This window comes from Prionailurus viverrinus, chromosome F2, assembly GCF_022837055.1.
Source record: "Prionailurus viverrinus isolate Anna chromosome F2, UM_Priviv_1.0, whole genome shotgun sequence".
Lineage (NCBI taxonomy): Eukaryota > Metazoa > Chordata > Mammalia > Carnivora > Felidae > Prionailurus > Prionailurus viverrinus.
Genome location: NC_062578.1, coordinates 41,975,613 through 41,992,977, shown reverse-complemented (window position 1 = coordinate 41,992,977; position 17,365 = coordinate 41,975,613). Strand labels below are relative to the sequence as shown.

The window sequence follows — 17,365 nt, the reverse complement described above, 5'->3', positions numbered from 1 at the left end:
TCCCACCCCAACCCTTTATCAAGATGCCATTGGTTAATATCCTTTCTGGATCCCAATGTTTAGTGTCAGTGCTATAATTTGTGTTGCTATGGAAAATTTCTGGCTGAATGCAGTTTTCCTTATGTTGATTAGTAAATAACTTGTAATTTTTTCAGGCAAAGAGTTTCTGAAAAGGAATTATTGTTTTTTTTTAAGATTTTATTTTTTTTAAGTAAATTCTACACCCAATGTGGGACTCGAACTCACAAACCCTAGATCAAGAGTCACATGCTCTACCAACCGAGCCAGCCAGGCATCCCTAGAAAGGAATTATTATCCCATGTCTCTAATCCCCTACTTGGAGGTGAAGCCTGGTGGGCTGTCCCTGCTTATCTGACCCAGAGTAGCCTGGGCAGGGAGCCTGAGGTTCTCACCCATGGCTATGAAGTTGGAACCAAGACTCTCAGATTGGGGACATACATACAGACAGATAATGAACTTGGGAGTTTTATTCTAGCAGGGTCACCTAAACAAAGTAGCACTGAGGTGGGTCAAAAGAGCTAAAGCAGAGTGGAATGGGTTGAGAAACCCAGCAAAGATAGGAGAAGGAAGAGGCAAGCCAAAAGGAATCATTAGAGGGCTTTCCAGGCAACTTTGACTGACTCTGTGCAAGATCAGAGAAAGGAAGCTGTTGCCAGAAGTACTGACATGTTTGAATGAACTTCCCAAACTTCAGAGAATGCTTAAAACTCTATTCAAATCTTTATTAATTTTCACATCCCTTAAATATGCATATAATCAGTGTGGACAATTCTGTGTGCTCTTCCACTTAGTGTTAATAAAGCATTTCTAGGAATCAACACAGTCCACATCCTTGGATCTTTTATGACATTCCTTCCTATTGCTCTTTGGCCATTTCCCTACCCTTGAAGCAATTCCAATATCTTTCTCTACTGGACAATGCTTGATAAGGTGTTGTGGACCTGTGCCTGCTAAAGCAGAATTCTCCCAGGCACACGTACACCTGGGCTCGTACTCATTGTGGGCATAGAATCTTGAATTCTGAATAGTCATCCGGGTCCACCTTGCCCAGCTGGCTACCTCCAACAATAACCAAAGGTGTCCTGGGACTCAGGGCCTCATAAAATCCATAAAGAATTAATTTAAAAAGACCAAACCCAGATTGAAAGAAGAAAAACTTATTATGTACCAGTTATCCTACACATAACCAGATATCAAATATTGTCTAGAGTGATTCTATGTTAACTTTAAAAATCCTCTGGTCGTGGTTAACACTTCTGTCCTTGCAATCCAGTGTGATTCTTCTTCTGCTTCTGCCATCCTGATTCTGTTGATTCCATTCTCTTACTTAAAACCCACCACTGAGTTCTGGGCTCTTAGGATGAAACCCAAGTTGCCAACTCCGGTCAACAGAATTATGGCCCCAACGAGGTTCACATCTTAATCCCTAGAGCCTGATTATATTATCGTACATGGCAAAAGAGACTCTGCTGATATAATAAAATAAGGATCTTGAAACAGGAAGATTACCCTGGATTATCTGGGTGGGCCCAACATAATCATAAGGGTCCTTATAAAAGGGAAACAGGAGGGCCAGGGTCAGAGAAAGAAGATGTAAATAGGTAGCCTCCAGAAGCTGGTAAAATGAAAAAAACTGATTCTCCCCTAGAGCCAGAACAGAAGAATGGTGCTGAGGAACATTTCTGAGTAAGTGCCGAGGTTCCCACATTACCCTCTTTGATGTCATAGAATTAGTCTTCTGAAAATCCGTAGACATATATCAGCCACAATATTTATTAAGTGCCCTCTGTGTGCAAAGATCTCTGCTTTAGTACATAATTATAGTTGGTTGAATAGTGGTACCCCCAAAATGTGTTCAAGTCCTAACCCCTACAACCTGTGAATATGACCTTATTTTGAAAAAAAGTTCCTGGGGCACCTGGATGGCTCAGTTGGTTAAGCGTCTGACTCTTGATTTCAGCTCAGGTCATGATCTCATGATTCATGAAATTGAGCCCTGTGTGGGGCTCTGGGCTGACAGTGCAGTGCCTGCTTGGGATTCTCTCTCTCCCTCTCTCTCTGCCCCTCCTATGCTCTGTGTGTGCATGTGCTCTCTCCCTCTTTCTCAAGGTAAGTAAACTTAAACAAACATAAATTTTTTAAAAAGAGAAAGAAAAATGTCCTTGCAGATATAATTACATTAAGGATCTCAAGATAAGATCATCCTGGCATTGAGGTGGCCCTAACTCCAACAACAGATGTCCTTATAAGAGAAAGACAGAAGGAGGGGTGCCTGGGTGGCTTAGTTGGTTAAGTGCCAATTCGGTTTAGGTCACGATCTCACAGTTCATGAGTTGGAGCCCCACGTGGGGCTCTGTGCTGACGACTCAGAGCCTGGAGCCTGCTTCAGATTGTGTCTCCCTCTCTCTCTGCCCCTCCCCCGATCACACTCTGTCTCTCTCAAAAATAAATAAACATTAAAAAATTTTTTAAAGAGAAAGACAGAAGGAGATTTGAGGCACAGAGACGCACAGGGGCAAGGCCATGTGAAGACAAGTGGTAAAGATTGGAGTTATGTTGCCAGAAGCCAAGGAAAGCTTGGAGATGCTAGAAGCTGGAAGAAGCAAGGAATGATTCTCTTCAGAGGGAGTACAACCTGGCCAACACCTTCAAAGGGAATCCAGACTTCTGGCCTCCAGAACTGTGAGAGAGTCACTTTCTGTTGTTTTAAAACCCTTTCTGTGGTCATTTGTTATGGCAGCCACAGACAATACTACAACAACCTTCCCTACACTTCTCTGTTCTGTAAGCCACTAAGATCCTGTTTGCCTATCACACTACAGACAAAAGACACCTTTCCATCCTGCTCTTTCCCATCCCTCCACGCTTCCGGTTGTGGTTCCTGTCTCACCTCTCCTGTGCTTTAACCACCTGTTAGTACACACTTCTCTGAGTGACTTTGCTTTCAACACAAAAGCAACCGGTGCTGACCGGCCAGAATGGACGCTGGCTGCCATGATGGAGCAAAGTCCAGGAGGCCCCTGCTGTGTCAGGCATTACCTCTTTAGGTGCTGGATCGTGGCTAGCAGATATTGGCAAGAGTCCCGATGGGAATTCTTGTTGTGTACCCAGAACTGTGCTAAGTGGCCTATATCTTTGAAACCACACCACAACTAGATGGGTGAGGAAACTGAGACTAAAAAAGGTTCAGTGATGTGCCGTATGTCACTAGTTAGCAAGCAAGTAGCAGAGTAGGGGCGGAAGCCAGGCAGCTTGACTCTGAGTTCTGTTATGGAGCAGCTGAGGAAATGCATGGAGACAGTCATTTCTCTATGGAGTAGAGAATAGTTGGAAAGAAGTGCCATCCAGTCTGGGACCCTCAGAAACAGGAATTATTTATTTCAGAAAAATGGCATCAGAGGGGATACAAGTTGACTCATCATTCGGTCCCAGCTGGAGCCTCAGAGCCAAGGAATGCATCAACCCCAGGGGAAAGTGAGCAGGGGTGTGGAGCACTCTCCCACTGGTACCCCAGGGAGGGGTGAGCTCCAAGCTCGGGATACAACCATGGCAGAGAACTCAGAGTACACGGAAGGCTGAAGGACTTTGGGGGAAGCTGGGAATGACAGCCAGAACCCCAAAGGCGGGAACTTGGTAAGATTCCCTGAGGCCTGAGGTTTCCCCGCATTTGCCGGTTCTTTCCCCTCCCGCCTCCCTGAGCTGACCCTGTGAAACCTTGGCACGGAAAGGACACATGCGCTTATGTGAGTGATGCGCAGACTGGGTAAAACAAGCCAACCTGTGTCTCCAGCCTTGGAGTGGAGAAGTGAAGCCAGAGATAGAATGGGTAGTGTTGCCTTGAAAGAGGGAAGGGCCCTCAGCAGCCCGAGGCCTGTAGTAGAGAAAAAGTGGAACCAAGGAGACCTACCTCAGCCTCAGCCACAGGCATGGCCCCTGGGGCTTAACCACTGAACACTCAGTGCTCCCTGCACAGACAGGTGGCGGGAAAGTGAGGGGAGCCGACTTAAAAGTGAAGAGCAGCTGGTACCATGGAACTTACCAGTGCATGACCTCCTTGCTTTTACTCCCCAACCCCCCATATTATGATGGCCATGTTTGCTGACAGTCGGTGGCCTTTTCTGGTACTACGTATGTAGGTGTGCCTTACAGGGATTTTAAAATAAATCTAGTCTCAAGTGATTCATTATTCTATTACATTAGTTAGCTGTTGGCAGATCTGTCACACCGTATACAAAAGCTGAGCTATTTTGGTGCTTGTACTTATGAGTCATCTCGCCAACTTTCTGTATATATTTTCTACCACTGTTCTATAATCAAATTTTTTCATTCTGGGAATACAGGTGTTAATTATGTTTTTACTTTCTCCTACATTCTTTTTATTCTGAGACCAAAATAGCAACAGCAAACAAAAATATCTTTATTTCTTTAATATCCCATGGAGATTTCTAAAACTGACTTTGACACCCGTGCTGCAACTTAGATCTGAAGTTACAAATAAGCTACTGTAAATGTTCTTCTGAGATTTGCAATCAGCAAAAGTGTATATCAAGATAGCCTTGCATTTGTAGAGCCTGTCATAGCGTGTGCTCATCTTACCAAATGACTAAGTCTTCAAAAATTCTTTTTTGTGTTCACTAGATCTGCCTTGTCCATCATTGCTATTGAACTTTAAAAAGTTCATCTTAAACCCTCAATATGTGTTTACACCAAGAGGGCTGAAGGAGAGAGGGAAAAATATACAGTGACTCAAGAAAAGATGGATTTGGGGGCGCCTGGGTGGCTCAGTCGGTTGGGCGTCCGACTTCAGCTCAGGTCATGATCTCACTGTCCGTGAGTTCGAGCCCCGCGTCGGGCTCTGTGCTGACTGCTCAGAGCCTGGAGCCTGTTTCAGATTCTGTGTCTCCCTCTCTCTCTGACCCTCCCCCGTTCATGCTCTGTCTCTCTCTGTCTCAAAAATAAATAAATGTTAAAAAAAAAATTAAAAAAAAAAAGAAAAGATGGATTTGTATGGCAGAGAAGACTACAAAACATGTGTTTCATTTACTACACTATTTCTGGAAGGTCTCCCTTTGGCAACTTTAAAAACATTTTTTTTTCATGTTTATTTTTGAGAGAGAGAGAGAGAGAGAGAGAGAGGCTGTGCATGTGCACGTGTGCAGGGGAGGGGCACAGAGAGAGGGAGAAAGAGAATCCCAAGCAGGCTCCCTACTGTCAAAACAAAGCCCAACGTGGGACTCAATCCCACCAACTGCAAGATCACGACCTGAGCCAAAATCAAGAGTCAGTCACTTAACCAACTGAGCCACCAAGGCACCCCACCTTGGCAACTTTTAAGTGTTGTTATATCATCATTTCTTGGAGGCTTCTCTAGCTGTTCAAATGTGGTGAAAAGATGAGAGAATTGTAATATGAAGGTAAGGGAGGGTCTGGCTCCTCTGATTGAAAAACGTTTTTCCATTTTCCCCTTTTATGTCACCTCGAAACCCTGTCGAGTTGACTCAGTCACACTGGCTGGAGCTGAGTTGCATATACTTGAAGGGACACACACTTCCCCATTCGTATGACCACACTGGGAAGTTAGAAGCATAACTTTGACTCAACAGGAATTTTTCTGTCCACATACTTTCCATATCCAAGCTGTCAGGCCTCAGATGAAGGCCTTTACACTGTGCCAAAGTTTATTCTCATGGGCATCAAACCCAATTGCTCAACAGATAGCTTGTTGTTGCTGCTGCTGTTGTTATTGTTATTTGTTGTTTTTTAAGTAAACTCTATACTCAACATGAGGCTTGAACTCCTGACCCTGAGATCAAGAGTCACATGCTCTACCAGCTGAGCCAGCCAAGCACCTCTCAACAGATAGTTTTGAGAGAAACTTGGACCTCAGAGAGCTTCCCATAGTCATTTGTCCAGACCGATGCCCTAAAATTACTGATGTCCACAAGTCAACTTGTGGACTTAAGGGATGACACTTAAGGAATGACACTCCTCAACAGCTGAAAATATGAGATGTTCTTGATTTTTTAAAATATTTCATAGATGCTGCAGGTGATAAGTTTGTTCTGCAACCATAACAACAGGGGCCCGGACCACTCTTTTTGTGGTAACTATTCTCAATATATTTTCGGCTCAGTTTCACCTTATTTTGAAGTGAAAATACACATATTCTAGAGAACCGAAGGTAGTGCAGGGTGGCTGGATCATTGTTGGTATTAATTAATAACAATCATTCTTTTTGTTGAAATCAACAGAAAATCCAATTCACACTGATTTAACAAAAGAAATTCATTGTCTCACCTAAAAGTCAAGAGGTTGTTCAGGCCAGAGATGATTCAGGCCATAGAGATAAGTCTTGATGGTGTCAAGGGCCTCATTTCTTTTCCTCTCTCTGTTCTGGCTTCTACTATGGAAGCTGTACCCCCAGGCAGACTTCCTTCATGGTTGCAAGATGAATGTCAATAGTTCTGAGGTCATATGATTCCTTGTTCATGTCAGAAGGACAGAGAACATCTTTTTCTTCAATTATCAAATAAACTCCTGGGTTTCATTCCAGGAATGAGACCATTTACTGGATCCAGGAATATGGGGTAGCATGCTGGGCAAAAGTAAGCTCATCCCTGGAGCAGAGGGAGAATTAATCACATGTAAACTGTATTGCTGAGAATGGGGAAGAAATGGTTATGCAAAAGAAAATGGGGGCAATGTTTTACCAAAAGAGGAGTATATGGATACAAGGAGGGAAAAATAACCAATATCCTGTATGGAGTGTTGGGAGGAAAATTGCAAACTATCCAGAAAAGTAGTCATAGTGAAGGGGTTTGTTAAGGAGTCTGAACTCGACATCCTTTGAAGGGTTAGATTCAGCAATTATCACCCAACATCTACAGAAAGCTCTCCAGAGCCATTTAATAAGGCTTTTTTTTTGTGTGTGGTTGTAAGAGTTTGATGTCTGGTTAGTGAGTAGATGGATGCCTTTTCGTCTTTGTACTCTTTTGTTATGTTTAGAGTATTTTACAATTAAAAAGTGAAAGTAATGTAAAGTCATAGTATACATTATATCATTTTTTTCTCCTTGCCACATACCCAAGAAACTATATTTCCTTGTTTACCTTGTGCTGACCTATAGGTTGTAGGCAGCCTATATGATATCTGTCCCTTCTGGGCTGAGGTAGAGAAAGGTCCTGTGTAAACTTTTAGTTCTGCCTTCTCCTTTAGGATGATAATGATGGCCAGATGTTGAGATGATGGAGGCACAAAAGCAAAGCAGCTTCCTTGGAAAGTAAGTAGTCACATACTCTGGTTATCAATTTCTGTGTGTCAAATAACTCTAAAACTTACTGGCTTAAAGCAATAATTTTGTATTACCTCCCATAGTTCTGTGTGTGCTGAGTGGGCTCGGCTTGACCATTCTCCCTAGGGGTCTCTCATACTGTTGCAGAAAGTTGTTGGCTAAATCTGCAGTCTTTTGACCACTCACTTGAGTTGGTAGTCCAAAGTGGTTAGAATCGATGCTATCAACTGGGTGCTCTGGAGCTATCAACCACAGCACCTGTATGTCTTGGGCTTCTTACTGCATGGGTCCTAGGTTCTGAGAGCAAGCAGCCCAAGAGTGTGTGTCCCAAGAGACCCAGGAGGAATTAAAAGTTTTCTTATGACCTATCCTCAGATGTCACACACCATCATTGCTGCCATATTCTATTGATCAAGGCAAGTCACCAAAACCAATCCAGATTCAAAGCAAGGGAAATTGGACTCCTACATTTGATATAGGGAGTAGCATATGGTACAGGAAGGGTAAATATTGATAGTGGCCATCTTTTATTATCTGCTATATCTGACCTACAGTGGACTTGGGATGAGCAAAAAATAAATTTTATGTGTGAAGCCATAGAAATTTGGGGGGTTGTCTGTTACCTTAGTATAAGACTCACTTAAGCTATCAAACAGAATGGGAATGATACAAAATATGAAAAAGTCCAAAGAAAAAGAATGACCATGATTAACCTTTCATATTTCCTTCTTACCTTTTATGCATATTTTAATATAGTGATCATGCCATGTGGATAAGTTTATAGTGTTTTTTTCCCCACTTAGAATTTTAATATAAATATAGCCCTTTCTTATACAGAAGTCTTAGTAAAGACTTTAAATTATTATTATTTTTTGAAGATTTTATTTATTTATTTATTTATTTTTAAATATTTTTTTTCAACGTTTATTTATTTTTGGGACAGAGAGAGACAGAGGATGAACGGGGGAGGGGCAGAGAGAGAGGGAGACACAGAATCGGAAACAGGCTCCAGGCTCTGAGCCATCAGCCCAGAGCCCGACGCGGGGCTCGAACTCACGGACCGCGAGATCGTGACCTGGCTGAAGTCGGACGCTTAACCGACTGCGCCACCCAGGCGCCCCTGAAGATTTTATTTTTAAGTAATCTCTACACTCAACATGGGGCTCGAACTTACAACCCCAAGATCAAGAGTTACATGCTCTACAGACTGATGCAGCCAGACTTAAAGTCTTGATGCCTCAAGACTTTAAATTATTGAATAATATTTCACTGATAAAGCACTCAACTGCTTCGAAATACACATTTAGTGTTTTCCCCCTTTACTTAATGTCATAAATAATGCTGCCATAAATATCTTTGTGCATAAAGCATTATTTCTTTTTGATAAATTATATTCATTCATCTTTAGATCCTTGATTTTATAAGGTTTTATCCTAATAAATTTCTTGACATCATCCCTAACTGTATTTCCTGTGGACGGTGCCCCAGTTTATAGTTCTAGTCCTGATCTCTCCACTTACTCTAGACTTGACATCACTAGTTGTGATCAGGAATAGGCATTTCAAACCAAATATGTCAAATTATTCTTGATTCTCCTTCCATTTCTCAAACCAGTTCCTTTCCTAGACATCCTTATCCCAGTTGATGAGGCCATGATCTGCTCAACTGCTTACACCTAAACCTGGCAGTTACTCTGCATTCCTCCCATTTCCCTTGCCTTCTTGCAGTCAGTTAGCAAGTCCTACCTGTTTTATCTCCAAGGTATACCTCATTTGTCCATTTCTCCTTCCAAAGCTGCCCACAAGGCCATGCTATCATCATCTTCCCCTGAGCTACTGTGATGTTTTGCTGAGAGGTCTTCCTGTTTCCATTTTTGTTTTCAATTCTGAGTTAAATCTGTTAAAACTGTAAATCAAATAGCATCACTCTCCTGCTTATAGCCAGGCCCCTCTGGTTCAGCCCAGAACGCTTCTGGCTTCTACCTACCTCACTTAGCTCTTAACACCAGCTCCTCCTCTGCCACACTGATCTCTCTACTCTGAGTTCACTATAAACTCTTTCTGCCTCAGGGCCTTTGCATTCCTTCCTGTCCTTGAACACTTTTCTCTACCTCTTCCTGGAGTTGCCTCTTTCTCATCTTTCAATTCGATTGTCTTGTCGATTGTCGTCTTCTTAGAGAAGCTGTATGGACTATTCTATTTAAAATAGCCAGTCACTTTCCATTAAGTACTCTGTGATGGTTCCAGAACTTTTATTGAAGAATAGTTTAGGGACAATAAATAATCTGGTTGAGAATGTGGGATGGTGGGAAGGGCTATGACACGTGTCTTGAAGATTCATTTACATAGCAATTTACATTAGACTGAGAGACTATCAGTAGTCTTCTCAAAGACCAGTAATAGTGGTGGTAGGGTTGATGAATATTATGGGGATAAAACACCTCCCACCCTAAACACTCCTGGGTGATGTCATTGTGCTTACCGTGTCTGTTTCCTTTACTGCACCTATCACTGTCTGTAATTATTTTATTTTCTGTGCTTTCTCCCCTTGCTAGAATCTAGGCTCCTTAAAAACATAGTTCTTGTCTGATTTCCCTCCATACCCCATGCTACCCCCAACTCTAAGAACAATATCTAACTCATAGCAGTCAATAGATATTTTTATAAGTTAATGAATTGCTTTATAAATAGGACTAATTTACTCTATTTTATATTTCCACCCCAACCTTATCACCAAGTAGATGTCCATGGATTATTTTGGTTTTCAAATCCACGATGTGCATATTTATGTTTCTATACATATACATGACACTCCATTTCCGGGAAAGTAGAATGTGTGTCAGGATTCCTCACACAGGAAGGCGGAAGCTAGGAGAAAATAAGGTAAAGATATGCTGGAGATGATATGGAAAAAAAAAAAAGACAGTAAAAGGGTTCAGTACTTGGAGAATATGGAAAGAAGGTGCTGTATGGCAGAAGAGACCATTCATACCTTTGCATTATCATTAAAAAGCTATTCAGTGTTTTCCAGATCAAAATGTTCTTTCTAACCTTTAGGAGTTTTGACCCCAGCTTTAGAAATAGTACTCTGCACCACGTCCTATGGTCTCTGGCTATAAGCCTGTCTCTTGACTGTGTTCCCTGTTTCTTGGCTGGCTTCCTGCCTTGCCACTCAGTTTCATTTCCAAATTCGGGTTTCCTTATGTGTGAGTCATAGTTCAATAAACAGTGATTGTATGTGCTGAGGCTCAAATGAGGCAGAGCAGGGCTACTACTCTGCAAAGACTTTGGACATTTTCTCCAGAGTACTCTTGGTCCAGGCACCTCACCCCTCTTCTAGAACCAGGGGCCCTGTTGTATTTGGCCATGCCTGCCTGTTCTGGCACCCACCGTGCCTGGTGGCTGAACTTGGGCTAAGAAGTGAAGAAACATATGGGTGGGTTTGGATAGAAGTCAGGGACTGAGATGGATGCTGGGGGCTGCTCCATACAGAGCCAGAGGGAGACTAGGTAAGGAGTGCAGTTGGGTGGTTACAACTGAATGATGGCTTGTTTTCATAGGATTTGTTCTGCGTGTGAACATTCTTCATTTGTTGTCAATCTAGAGTGTATGAAGAGTCACTAAAGAGGCACAGATATGAAGGAAGGACCTTTGCAAGAACTAGCCAGAGATCTATAAATCAGGCATGTCAAGGTTTAATATACTATTTCCTGCCTTGTCACATAAGTGATAAAATTTATATTTTATTAATAATTTCAACAGCAACAACATTTAGTACTATAACATTACCACCACATCCACTGTTTATTTAAGACCCTCTATTTTCCAGGCATCTACTATTTGCTATGTGCTTTGCTTATATTAGCCCCAATCTTTATAATCCTAGGGCATAGGGGATTATTTTCCCATTTTTACCAATTTTACTAACAAGAAAATTGAACAGAACAGTTAAGCCATTTACACAAGGTTATAAGCTAATAAGTTGTAGAATCAGAATTTGAACCCAGGTCTATCTGGCTTCAAACTATGAAAGTTTTTATTTTTATTTGAAAATGAATTTTTAATGAAATCATGCTTAAATGTCTTCCCTTTCTATAAAAGTATGAATGACCTATTTATACTACTACTCCAGAAAAGTATATTGCTTTTTAAAATAGATTCTTTCAATAATATTTGGATTTAAAGTTTCTGTTGAATTTTATTTAATCTGGCACCAACTTTTAAAAACATAATACAGTATTCTCATTTTGCAGTTTCCATACTTATTTTAAGCTAGTTTATAGAAGGTAAACTTTTTCAATAACTGCTTGTGGAGGTCAACGTTTTGTCATTTACAAGAGTTAATGTTGAGAAATAAGGCATTTGTTGTATAATTCCACTCAACTGGCAGGGAAGGTAATGTGCAAATAATTTAGGAATTTTCTACAGAAGAAAGCAGACATTGTGCCTTTTTGTGTATAGAGTACTTGAATATGATTTTTACTTCATTGAAAAACTTACCCATGATTATGCCTTGTGTTTTTTTTTAATAAAACAATACATACTTATTATAGAATATTGGTAAAACACATAAAAAGAATCATGTATAATTCTACCAAAGATTAAAAAAATTAATGTAGTTGTATATTTTACATGTCCCTTTTATACAAAAGTTTCCATATTTTACATGTAATTTACTATCCTACCTGGAATTTATTTCAGGATGGGGTGTTGAGCCTTATGTTTCTAGAAAACCAGAGATGAGCATGGAACTAGTTCCTTAGTTTCCAATATGACGTGATGTCCCTGTTGGAAATATATAAACTCAGTTTGAAGTGAGACAAATCCCTGATCAATTTATATCCACTGTTGGAAAAATTCACAGGATTCTTGATGTATACTAGATGCATATGTTAAAACTCCCAAGATCAAGATAAAAAAAATTTTTTTAAGTTTATTTATTTATTTTGAGAGAGAGAAAGCACACGCAGAGGAGGGGCAGAGAGAGAGGGAAACAGAGAATCCCAAGCAGGTTCCATGCAGGGCAGAGTCCAACGTGGGGCTCAATCCCAGAACCCTGGAATCAGCAGCTGATTTGAAATCAAAAGTCAGATGCTCAACTGACTGAGCCATCCAGGTGTCCCAACATCAAATTTCTGCCAAGAAAATTTATTTTTTTTATATTAATAAAGTTCTGTGTTCAAATTTAAATGTCATTTTTGAAGGGCATCTTGGTGGCTCACGGTTGATTTCGGCTCAGGTCACGATCCCAGAGTTATAGGATCAAGCTCTGTGTTGGGCTCTGCCCTGAGTGTGGAGCCTGCTGAAGAGTCTCTCTCTCTCTCCCTCTGCCCCTCTCTCCTGCTCATGCTCTCTCTAAAATAAAAAATAATAATAATAAAAAATGTCATTTTTTGATTCTGAGGTAAGATAGCTTGACAGATCGTTAAAAGCGCAGTAGTCGAGAAATACAATTTACAATAAATCTTTCAAGAAATGAATTAAAATTCCTTCCAAAAAGCTTCTCAACTCCCCAGCCTTAAATTCTAACCTTTCCAAGAGACATATGCAATATTTTTTTCCCTTTGCATGGATTTTATTTTTTAGAGCAGTTTTAGGTTCACAGCAAAATTGGGTGGAAAGTACAGAGTTCCATAAATCTCCTGCCCTTACACAAGCAAGCCTCCACCACTCTCAACAGCCTGCACCAGAGTGGTGCATTTGTTACAGTCAATGAACCTACACTGACGTGTCCTTATCACCCAAAGTCCATAGTTTATATTAAGTTCCCCCCTGCTATAAATTTTGACAAATTATATAGTGACATGTATCCACCATTATAGTATCATACAGAAGTTTCACTGCCCTAAAAATCCTATTTATCCCTCCCTTCCCCCTAATGTCTGGCAACCACTGATCATTTTACTGTCTTGCAATATTTTTGAGAGAATTTTCTTTGTCATTTAATCGGAAAACATTTCTAAATGATCTTCTAAGATATGACTATAAGGCTCTCTAATAAAATAGCATAGAACTACATTTCCATGAATCACGAGGCCTTCTTGCTTTAAAGCAAAAAGTAGACAATGATGCAATTGGGGGATGTGGTTATAACTTGGATTATTCTCTTCACATAATGAAGTTTTATAAGGAACATAGTATCTGTTCCTACTTCCTGCAGCCCAGGATGTGATTGTGCCAAACTGGTTTGTATGACACAGTGGCGAGCAAAGCCACAAACATCCCATATTTAAATGTTTAGAAAGACCCACTGTGTATGATAGATTATAGCCAGGGAGCATCTTGCCTTCTGCAAGAAGAAAAAATTCACTTTTTGTTCACTGAGGAATTAGAAAACATAAAGTACACTGTTTTTTAATCATGTTGCTGTCAGTCTGGACCTATTTTGAGACTGGATATTTAAGACAGCTATCCTAGTTTGTTTTGAATTATTTAGTATTGTTTCTTTAGTGCTTTATTATATATATATTTTTTAAATGTTTTTTTTTTTTTGTTTTTTTTTGGGGGGGGTAATTTCAAACTCACAGTTTGCACAAACAGAAATTATAGCAAGAACATCCATAAACTCTTTACCTGGATTCATCTACTAACATTTTACTCCATTTGCTTTATCAGTTATGTAAGTGATTTCTTTCTTTTAGAGGTAATATTTACATTATATGTTATGTATGAAATATTTTCTGAATCATTTGAGGGTATATTATATACCTCATGGTCTTTTACCCCTAAATAGTGTGTATATCCTAACAATAGGGACTTTCTCTTATATGACCAAGACAGTAAATTTAATATAATACCTTTGTCTACTTTTCTGTTCATATTCTGATTTTTTCAATTGGCCCAATAATGTCCTTTGTAGCGTTCTCCCCTTCCGCTAGAGGGCCTAGTCTAGGGTCAGGTATTATATTTAGTTGCCATGTCTTTTCACCTCTTTTATTTTATTTATTTATTTTTAAAGTTTGTTTATTTATTTATTCTGAGAGAGACAGAGACAGCACAAGCAGAGGGAGGGGTAGAGAGAAAGGGAGAGGGAGAATCCCAAGCAGGCTCCACACATCGGCGCAGAGCCCAAAGTGGGGCTCAAACCCACAAACTGTGAGATCATGACCTGAGCCAAAACCAAGAGTTGGACGCTTAACAGACTGAGCCACCCAGGAGTCCCTCACCTCTTTTAATCTGGAACATTTCCACTGCCCTTTTTAAGAATACAGCCCCACCACCCCTTTCAAAAACAGAATATTATGTTTTTAGGTTTGTCTGATATTTTCCCAGAAGTCTATGGAAACAGTCCCCTCTGATCTGAGCTGCCTGTTTGAAGCTGTACTGGAGAATAATGGTTTCTCCTTTTCTTCTGCTTTTCAAATTTCACACATGTGTCTCCATTGGCGGGATTTAACCTGGAAACATTTAAGGAAAAGTCTCCTGGAAAATGGAATTCTAAGCTTTCTCCCACAGCGCACAGAGGGGTGGCAATAGTGCTAAGTTGACCATGGAGAAGCTGGGGATAGAACAAAGAAGACCATGAACTCCCTGTCCTCATGGAGCGTACTGTCTCCAGGGAGATCTATTTGTGCCACGAGGGAAACACAGGGCTGTAACCCAGAATAACAGGGGCACTCTCTCAGGGCACAGAGAACTGAAAGATGACAAGGAGCCACAGCTATGTGAAGGGTGGGGTGCGATGGGCTTGACTGTCTAGGTAGAGAAGTGGCCAAGACAGCGGGTCCTCTAGCAGAAAAGAGCTTGGTATATTTTTAAAACAACAGGAGATCAATATGACTGGAATTTGGTGGAGCTTGGCATTATTTTATGGTGGAGAGAATGGCAGAGGTTGTATTGTGCTGGGGTTTATAGGACCTAGTGATCAACTGGCATTTTGTTCAAAGTGAAATAGAAATGTTCCTACCTCATGTGGCACCTTTGGGCAAATTAGAAAAGAGCATCCACTTCTCAAAGCATTTCCATCTTGTTGGGAAATTGTTGTAAAATACTTTTAGTAGAACAAGGCACTTCACTGAAATCTGCCAGAGAATACTTGTAATAAATACAAAATTTTGGGGCGCCTGGGTGGCTCAGTCAGTTGAGCGTCCGACTGCAGCTCAGGTCATGATCTCGCGGTCCGTGAGTTCGAGCCCCACATTGGGCTCTGTGCTGACAGCTCAGAGCCTGGAGCCTGTTTCAGATTCTGTGTCTCCTTCTCTCTCTGACCCTCCCCCATTCATGCTCTGTCTCTCTCTGTCTCAAAAATAAATAAACGTTAAAAAAAAAAAAAAATTTACAGTGTTCCAATGTGAAAGGCAGTCTTCCAAAAGGTGGGTTGTTCTACTACAACCTGTACAACTGCATATTGCAGCCTCCATGGGGAGTCATAGAAGGCTTTCTGTGGGGAAGTTGAACAATCCTGTGTTGTCCCTCTGTGGAGGGGACACAAGGAGAGGAGAGGATTTCAGATGAGGTGTTTTGCAGGCAGATCCTACAATATTTTAGAAGCAAAGAGACTGGATGAAGGAGATAGGAAAGAGGATGAGATGGTGATGACTCATCAGGTTTGAGGGTAGCAGTGCCATTTTGCTGAGATGGGCACAACTGGGAGAAGACAAGGGCCTATGGGTGGGGAGAACAAAGAAATCAAGGAGTAATTAAAATCCAGGTGTTTGCCATCTCCCCTGAATGCTCTTTACAACTAAAAGTTTACCAAATTCTTAACTTTTTAAAAAATAAATATCCTTGGGGCGCCTGGGTGGCGCAGTCGGTTAAGTGTCCGACTTCAGCCAGGTCAAGATCTCGTGGTCCGTGAGTTCGAGCCCCACGTCAGGCTCTGGGCTGATGGCTCAGAGCCTGGAGCCTGTTTCCGATTCTGTGTCTCCCTCTCTCTCTGCCCCTCCCCCGTTCATGCTCTGTCTCTCTCTGTCCCAAAAATAAAATAAAAAAAAAACGTTGAAAAAAAATTAAAAAAAAAAAAATATCCTTGAAAAACTTATCCATTAGAATCAAGGACAATAATAAACCTTTCAGGTTTATCAAATTGGGTAAAACTCAAATTTTACCAATATTTTCAAGTTCCTCTATGTTTTAAGTATTCTGCCAGAGACTTTACATACCTTATCTCATTTCCTCTGCTCAGCAGTCCATGAGGTAGTTCCCATTTTTATTTCCATTTTATAGAGGAGATGTGAGGTTCAGAGAAAGATCTTATCACTGGATTTGAACAAGGTGCCATGGTTACAGGTCCTAGTCACAAGTCGATCCTACTGCCTTAGTCCCTTGTTTCTTTCAGCTTTATCAGTGCTATCCAAGAGTACATTCTGCAATGATGGAAATATTTTATATCTGCACTGTCCAGTAGTCATGTGGCTATTAAGTACTTGAAATGTGGTCAGTGGAACTGAGAAACTGAATTTTTAATAACTACAAGTGGTTAGTGGCTACCATATTTGTCAGTATAGCTCTAAATCAGTGAGGTCCAAAGAGGGTTGTGCTGCAACCCAGGGAAGGTACAGAACACGCAGAGTGCAGAAAGAAAACACAAACAATGTTTTACAAAATTACTTCTGATTTTTTGTGTGTATGTTTTATAATGTACCTAATATAGGTATACTAGGTATATAATAATAGATGTATATCTGCATACCATATATTACATACATTATTACATATGCAATTAATATACATCCTATACAATAATTTTTATCTAGCACTTACATAGCACTTACCATGTACCAGGCACTATGCTTTACAAATATTAACTCATTTAATCTTCATAATGAGACTATGACATAGATACTTTCATTACAGTTCTTTTAGTTTCTAACTCCATGCATTTTAGGTCAAGCTAAATAAGTACGCTGGGAATGGAGAGAGGGCAAGTATGTTCACTGATGGCTGAGTGACCAAAAATGTTTGGTGACTAGACACAGCAATTCCTAATCTCAAAATTTAAAGAGATTTTGGAGATGATCAAGCCCATCTTTTCCCCACTGAAATGTGCTTTGCACGTAGAGGGATGAGGCTGAATGAAGGTGGGATAGGGTGATGGTTGAGACAAGTGTCCTGG

At 40.7% G+C, this 17,365-nt stretch overlaps 1 protein-coding gene and 2 long non-coding RNA genes across 4 annotated transcripts in view; 1 reads left to right on the top strand and 2 right to left on the bottom strand.

Annotated features, from left to right (window-relative positions):
* The window catches only part of LOC125156351 (uncharacterized), a 59,599-nt gene extending 42,866 nt beyond the window's left edge, over positions 1-16,733 (bottom strand). Inside the window, exons 1-3 of one of the 2 annotated variants that reach the window (XR_007148555.1) lie at positions 16,413-16,733; positions 11,997-12,096; positions 10,066-10,179 (exon numbers count right to left, since the gene is read on the bottom strand). This is a non-coding gene — a long non-coding RNA (uncharacterized LOC125156351). Of the gene's footprint in view, positions 1-10,065; positions 10,180-11,996; positions 12,097-16,412 lie in introns of those variants that run through there. The other variant, XR_007148556.1, reaches the window with a different exon arrangement.
* Positions 1-17,365, top strand: part of PLEKHF2 (pleckstrin homology and FYVE domain containing 2) — a 57,337-nt gene that overhangs the window by 10,827 nt on the left and 29,145 nt on the right. The window contains exon 2 of the mRNA XM_047842299.1: positions 7,237-7,300. The gene's annotated coding sequence lies outside the window, so the exon portion shown is untranslated. The remainder of the gene's footprint in view (positions 1-7,236; positions 7,301-17,365) is intronic.
* On the bottom strand, positions 6,212-9,217 carry LOC125156350 (uncharacterized). The gene is made up of 3 exons (XR_007148554.1): positions 9,058-9,217; positions 7,131-7,292; positions 6,212-6,638 (listed from the first exon to the last, which is right to left on the bottom strand). It is a non-coding gene; the product is annotated as an uncharacterized LOC125156350 (long non-coding RNA).